Raw genomic sequence first — 6,224 nt, forward strand, 5'->3', positions numbered from 1 at the left:
AACTCTTTCATATGATTGTAAATATAATAAATAACACGTCCTATCTTATTGCACTAATTTCTACAGAATCCAGCTTGGAGCTTTCGCAATTGTAAAATCCCTTATTACAATCGCAAAATTCACCTGAAACTCAGACCCCCCCATTTTAAGAGATGTTCAGTCTTTCTTGGTGCATCTTTGACCGCAAGTCAGTTGTAGTTCATTTCAGTTTACTGAAACAGCCAGTATTAATGTTAAAAAAATATGAAGTGCAACATCTGACTAAATTCCCCGTCTTCTTTCAGAGTATGACGTTAAGCAATTCAAGAGGTGTCAGGTCATTTTCAAAGCTGGCTTCTTCAAGAGCTTCATTTGACAGCAATGGAAATTATCAAATCACACAAAGACGTACAAAGACAGTGAATTTTTGCATAGACCATCATGGGCCCCCCACCATCCCAGGGCCAGTTTCCCATCTCTGTCGGTGCCCCTGACTAGAAACATCAATTTGTTCGATTCGTGATGACTGACAGTGTAGTGTATCTCTTCAGAGTAAGGATATTATAGTTTTGCCTTTTTATATTAGTTCTATATTATTTCTGACCTTACTTGGAAATTCAGTTTAGTTTTAGTTTTCCTTCATCGTGTATTTTTAGTTTTAATTTAGTTTTTATTTTACAAATACATTTCTGTTTTATTTTTATACATATTAGTTTCAGTTTTTGTTTTAGTAAATATGGTACACTTAAAGAGGTGCTATGGAGTTTAGTTTTTGTGTCACAGTGAGACAGAACTGTACACTTAATTGGTATGGATTTAATGTGAGTTTAATGTTAGTGGAAGCTCACTACACTGCATGACACAGTTTATTATTTGGTTTTGTTTTTGTCTGATTAAAAACAAGCATAATCAAAACCAGGTACTGAATATGAACAATTTTACACAATTGTATCATTTTTTAAATATTGTCTATGTAATTTGTGCTGAATAAATCTGTGCTGCCTGTTGACACTTTTTTTTTCCTTTAATTGCGCAGAATGGGCCAATTTGTAATGAAATTTAGGTGAATTTTAAGGTCTGAGGGCATTTTACTCTAAATGTATACAGTCCACAACATATCCTGCTCCAACGACAATGTGCTTATAATGAATGCCTTCACATTGCATTCAAAAATCTCAAATACTGGGCTTTATTATTTTCTACCAGCCATATCGATCTCTGATTCCATCTCAGGCACAAACAATTTATAGACAGAATTTTGCCATCTGCAGGCCTGAAAAGATATAAAAAATTCGAAAACAGAATCTACTGTGTGCTGACAGGTGTGATCATGAAAATCACTGGAGGCTTAGGAAGAACAGGGGTCTTAGACCTGAATCAGTGTGCAGACCCCAACTAGCTTTATTGAGGCAAACAAAGAAAAACAAGCATTTAGTGTGAAGGTTAGGGGCAGTGACACTTGAATAGCCCACCATAAGAACAGTAATCCCATAATGAGCAGAGCAAGAGTAGGTAACAAGAGTATGGACAGGCACAAAATGACAGAGACAGCATCTGAGATTAAGTACAATATATACACTATCTAAACCTGTTTATCCAGAGCAGGATCACAAGAAACCTGGAGCCTACCCCAGTAGATTTGGATGTAAGGCAGGAAAAATTCCTTGCATGCAATATGTATGATATGGCTGATGTTAAGAACAAAAAGAATATGATATTTCAAGTCTCTGTTTTGAGAGAGAGAGAACATTGAAAAAATGGGGACAGATATTTTAAAACATAATTTTTCTACTGGATTATTAACACAGTTTCAAGTATTTTGAGCTGTGAATATTGACTAAAACAGATAAATTAATAAATATGGCATAAATATAAAAACACATTAGTATGCTAAGCTTTTCATCACTTGGCAGACTCTCTTCGCCTACCTACCTGTAGTTTAATGGAGACATTGCCAGCTCTGGAATTTTACAAGTTTGTATTGCGTCGTTGTTATGTGACGTTTTTAAAGTGAAAGTGATTGGTCAGCAACAATATGCTAATCTTGTATGATGATCTTGTCAGTCTTTCGATCAGTGCCGTTTTATTTTCAAAAATCGGGAGTGGTCTCCCCTAGACTTTCTCGTGTACTCAGATATGGGGATGGATATTTGAGGAGTAAACCGCAAAACAATGATTATGTACATTAAAGTACCATCAACAACAAGTCAAATAAAATTAATAATATATTGAACAATTATTATAAACGTAAAGTTGAATAAATCGGACTGTGTAGTTGCATGAATAAAAAAATTGAGTATGTGTTCAGGTAAAGTACCACTTCTGGTTGATGGATTTGGCCCAAAAGTTAATACAGATCTATAATTCTGGTGTAACAACCACATACCAAATTCATCCATCTATCTTGTTGCTTTTTGAGTTATTGTGTTTACAGACACACACACACACATACATAATTCCAAAAGACGGTATTTTCAGAGTTGGGGAGGTTAAAACTTCAAGATTCATCAAAATCTCAATGTCACATATTTTTCATGATTACTATACTTAATGCTCCGTGTGAGAAGTTCAGGTGAATTGCTGTGAACAAAAAGCAGGCATCTGAGAAATAAACTGAAACATTACTCACTCGTGATTTTTCTGTCTATACGTTAAACTTTTTTTTGACCAGCACATTTCAACTTCAGTCGTTTGAATTACATTTTAAAAAATCTAGTGCAAAGAAAGGCGGCGTGTAAATTGCTTTCTATTCCACATGCTTTATGCACGTATTCAGCTTGCTCTGTTACCGCCAATGCTGTGTGAACACCCGCCCTCCGTCACCAGCCGCTGTTCACTGGATGAATATGTGCGGGCGGCTCGAGGTGGATAACTTTCCGTTTTAGAATTAAAACTTATAAGGATTAACAACTAACAGCAAGAATATTCATTCAAAAAATTTAAAACTAAAATTATTTTTAGTAAATTATTATTTTATTTCAGTAAGTCTTTCCAGCGTTTTTAATAGTTTCATTTAGTTTTAGTTGTTCATTTCAGTTTTGTTCATTATTTTATTTCAGTTTATTAAATTGTTTTTTCAATAATAGTTTCAGTTTTGATTTTAGATTTTGTTAACTATAATAACCTTGCTTCAGAGTGTCATTGCCCAGCCATGTCACGCTAATACTGTATGTGAAAAGACTGCCCGTCAGAGGTAGTGGCGTTTGTTCTGATGGTGTGTCATTTGATATTACCTGTATTTTGCTGTTTTTGGTGCCTGTGGTGTTCAGCTAATATAGCTAATAATTAGTGTGTCACTGTGACTTATTCTTTAAATGCTTGTGTAAATATTCAGTGCATCCAGAAAGTATTCAGATCTCCATCACTTTCTGCACACTTAACTATGTTGTTAACTATGTTGTAGATTTATCCATCAATCTACAGTTCACTTAATAACCTATAATGACTAAGTGAAATCATCTGCAAATTTAACCCTAGAATTCTTGAAGCCTACGAAAAAACTCCTAATCCCGGCCCACCTAATGTTTAGATCTGACAACGCCATGCTGACGGCGTATGCACCCAAGGGTTACACTGTGTTACACACGTGTGACTAGGAGGGAGCTGAGTGGACCAAGTGAAGGTAATTACCCGCCAGGCCAGGGGGTGGCGGGGTGCACTAAACCTACCTCTGTTATCTCTGCAGGCCAAATATGGGAAGACCTGCCTGATTCAACGTCACTTTTGCTTCCGGTGCCCAGATTGACATAACTTCCGGTTCCGGCCAGATGATATCACTTCCACCTTTTGGCTGATAAAGCCACCGTCTTTTCTCAACTCTTCAGTTCAGTTCAGAACTCAAAAGAGTGAACATGAGTGCTATTTCAGAACCCTTTTGCAGCCAGGGACAATATATGATTGGCTGCCCCAAACATTTTTGTGTGTGTCAAGGCCATTCATTTCACAACCGTCTGTTACAGACTGAAATAAAACAGCTTCTTCTTTTTGAGCACATACACCATCAGCACGGCACTGTCAGATCTTGTACTGAAGCGACTATAGCTGCAGATGGAAGTCCCATTTTACTTTATGGTGCCAAGCAGAGGTGCGCTGCGGCGTAGCAGTCTATTAGCCAGTAAAAGCGCTGTGAAGAAGCTGTTTGTTGTGACAGTTCTGCCTTTATCCAGTCTGATAGCGGTTTCGGGACATTGTATCTTTGATTGCTGGTCCAACAAATAGTTCTGAGCAGGCATCAATCACAGTACCAACTGTGGTCATCGCTGCTCTTATGAAAAGAATGGAGATAAATGCCATCAACTCAGAGAGGGAGAGGCAAGTTCTTATACCACATGAATATCACAGAGAGAATAAAACTGAATAATAAAAAAACAGTCGCTAACTTTCACAAGTAGCCAAAATTTACACCAGTTATTGCAGACTCAAATCAAATGTATGTTTTTATTATTTTGTAGAAATAATAATAATAATAGCAACTCACTACTCAAAACATGGAGTGCCCAGTCTCAAACCCAGGACCTCTAGATTATAAGGCAGCAGTTCTTATCTCTGCACTGTCCAAGAATACGTGTAAACTCCCTGTCGATTGACATCTGAGCTTGAGTCTTTAACTCATTGACAGCCACATGTAAATCAAATGTTTTTTTTCTTTGTTTACATTCTTGAATAAAAGCGCAAGTGTTTATTTGATATTTGGACTGAAGTCTTCACACATTATACACTTCACGTCATTATTACTATAACATGGAAAACGTTTCTGTCTGCTTTACATATGTGTTCAGCAGTTATTGCCTCACATTTTCTGTCATCCTACACTTACCTAGATCTTTATAGACATGGAACACACATGAAATGCATGTATTCCAAATAACGATGTACTGTATTGACACAAAGCTGGAATCGTTACCAAAGGGGCAATTTTGGGTCTCAGATAAATAGGTGGATGAGAGATTTCAGTTTTTGATTTAATACATTTTCAAACCTTTCCTTAAACATGTTTCACTTTGTCATTATGGATTACGAAATGTAGATTTATGGGCAAAATGGCAATTGTGTCCATTTGGAATAAAATCTACAATACAATAAAGTGATCTGAAAACTAACTGGATCCAATATAATTGGGACTTGTGTTGCTAATTAGCGTATCATTTTCTTCTCAATGTACTTTTACATTTCACATGAGAACAGCACTAAAATTTGTTTTGCACACATCTTGCCCTCCAATGAATTTTGGAATCCGCCACTAGAGCTGTTTGTTTACTGCAGGGATCCAATTTTTAAAATTCCTTAGTGATTAATTACAACTATTGCAGGGATTTGGGAAACCGGTTCCAGTCGAACAAATGAGGCCCACATAGACTTTTTCACGAAATAAATTCCAGCTTCCTTAACGGAGACTCCAATTAGCAGCAGATGAGCAGAAGGAGCGGGTGAGTACACATCAGCTTGCTTTTCCGCCATCAATAGACTTGGAGTTCATAATCTCAGGGTGTGAGTGAGAGATGTAAGATTTGCTCACTGCTAAATATTTTGTCATTTTTTTTATTAAATATCTAAGTTACTGTAATAATTCGGGACAGAAGAATGGCAGTGGTTATTGCTGCTGTCTCATATCTCCAGAGCTTTGAGTTAAATTAACGTCTGCTCAGTGCCAGTGTGGAGTCTGTACTTTTTGAACATTTCTGTGTTGCTTTTTCTTCACATTTTCTAGTTTATCTCCCACATTTCAATTTTTTTTTCACTTGATTTGGGATTCTGTATTGGAATGTTCCGAGAAAATGTGCCCTGTTCATGATCGAGTGCTAAAGTCCACGTCTGGTTCTCGCCTTCAAACCCAAAATTACACCTTCATATTTTAGTGCACAACTACTCTTTATTGCAATTAATTATGGCAGTTGCAGTGAAACGTGCACTTTGATCATGGATGAGGTTTATTGTTGTATTATATTTCCAACTCTATGTAAGTATTCTCAGCATATACTTGGGGAAGAGTATTATATAAAATGGAAGAGGATTAAAATGAATAGAATTAAACAGAATGTGACCAGTGGTAAGGAGGTAAGTTAAACAGTGCGAAAAGTTGTGGTACCACCCCGGTAACTCCTGTTGACTTCTAAATTTGAAAGAGAAAATGGTAACAGAAATGGTCTCGAAAGTAAAACACCTTCAGATGAACAGAACCAAAATGACAACAAATTCGTTTCAAACAAAGTCAAGTAAGACTCATCTGAGCTCCTCATTCTTCTGTG

This window comes from Polypterus senegalus, chromosome 2, assembly GCF_016835505.1.
Source record: "Polypterus senegalus isolate Bchr_013 chromosome 2, ASM1683550v1, whole genome shotgun sequence".
Taxonomy (NCBI): domain Eukaryota; kingdom Metazoa; phylum Chordata; class Cladistia; order Polypteriformes; family Polypteridae; genus Polypterus; species Polypterus senegalus.